Raw genomic sequence first — 1,936 nt, 5'->3', positions numbered from 1 at the left:
CTTGCCCTTTTACCAGGGTAATTGATTTCAGCAGTGCCTTTGTTTTGTGATCTAACCCAAAAGAGTGACTAGTGATGTGATTTTTTGACCAAGTGAGGGGAGTTACGATGGTATTTATTACTGTCAGATTATTCTGGCAGTCTCCTGGCACTGAGACCTCCAGGAATACCAGGCACGCCCTGGAGCAAACCGACCTTCTAAACAGCTGAAGTTCTCAGAGGCTCTTTTGTGGTTTTTTCTTGCTTGTTATTTCAGATATAGCTCCTCACTTGGAAATCAGTGTTTCCCATAGTTTGACTCCACTCAATCTGCTCAAATTTAATTCACATTGTTTTTATAGCACATGACATCTGCTTTTCATTTCTATCCCCACCGCCTTGTATATCATTTTTTCCCCTGGCTAGTCCTTCTCCATTAACTACACATCTCTAGGAAACCTTCTCTGCCTACTCCTGCCCATGTTAAATCCTTTCTCTAAGCTCTCAGTGTGTTTCCAGTTTATATCTACACTTCCCGATAATGCTAGCAAAAATGTTCTTCCCTAGTGGAAACGCACATGAACAATCAACAGGTCCCATAATAACATAAAAATTACAATGTTTCTCTTCTTATTCATGGGGAAAATAAGATCAAATATCAATTTCTTAATATTTAGATGTACTCCTGAACAAGCATTCCAGATAGATTGGAAATTTGTTATTACACGGCTACAATCAATTCCTCAAGCAACAGGAAATGTCACCATTAGCTCTGCACATTTAACCTAGAGTTGAAAGGCTCTCATATTAGTGAGAACAGGTGGTAATATTCAAAATACATTCAGAACCCTATTTGTATGTGATAAAGTGTCTTGAAATATTTAAGCTAAAATACATTTTTGAACCAAGAACAGGATACAAGAGTGTATACACTGTATGGATAACCTACATCAATGGTTCCTAAGAATACAAGGGACAATTCCAGAACTTGATTTTCTGAGCCTTAGAGTGGATTTGGAAAAGGCTCCAATTTGGTTTTCAGATAAGTACAAAAAACGTACTTATGCCTACAGGATATATAAATGAAAATCTTTGAAAAGCACACAAACTTTCAGGGCTCTGGGCAGTCAGGCTCATGGAGGATACCAGTTGCCTAATCTTTTCATTTAGGCTTCTAATTAATTCCAGCAAACTTTTGGAGGACACCTGCTATTTTGGTCTCCGTGCTAGGAGCTCAGCTAGAAAAGCAAGAAAGGCAAACTCCCTGTCATCAAGGAGCTCACAGTCTAGTTAGTTACAGAAACCACCATAGACACAGGCATGTAGAGCGCCACACTTCCAGCGTGGAGGCAGCAGAAGGTACGTATTATATTTCTTTTGTATATTCTTCAATCGAGCAATTAAAAAAAAATCTTTCCGTGCGACCCCGTGAGAGGAGGCACTTCGGTAGTTCGAGCCGGGAGGAACGTTGCAAGGTTGAACGTTCCCCCCAAGCAGCTGTGCACAGCTCGACAGTTAGATTGGAGCCTGGGGAGGGGGCAGGGTCTCATCGGTCACAGTCAGGGCTGGAGATGATTTGCAGTCCACTGCCCTAGAGGTAATGGGGTTTGGAACTACTTTGGTGATTTGGTAAAAAGAAAGAAAACTCAGCTTACCCAGGGGCCCCCACCACTTGCTGATTGGACCCACTTAGCATCTGCAGGGAGGACAACAAGAAAATGAAAAACATTTCCAGGGGTGAACCCCAAGGGTCAGTCTCTGGCTGTGCGGGACAATGGGGGTCTGGCCTCCTCTTCTCTCCCGAAAGGATGAAGGACTCTTAATGAAGAGACATATTCTCCGCGAAGATTCTAAACCCCAGCGGGTTCCACTAACTCCAGAGCAGCGAAGCCACCGGCAGAGCTCGGGGGGAGGGGTGTCGCTATGTGAATCGCTCTCTGAGGCCCCGAGGGACAGCC

This window comes from Suricata suricatta, chromosome 2 (genome assembly GCF_006229205.1).
Source record: "Suricata suricatta isolate VVHF042 chromosome 2, meerkat_22Aug2017_6uvM2_HiC, whole genome shotgun sequence".
NCBI lineage: Eukaryota > Metazoa > Chordata > Mammalia > Carnivora > Herpestidae > Suricata > Suricata suricatta.
Note: the sequence above shows the minus strand (reverse complement) of the source record.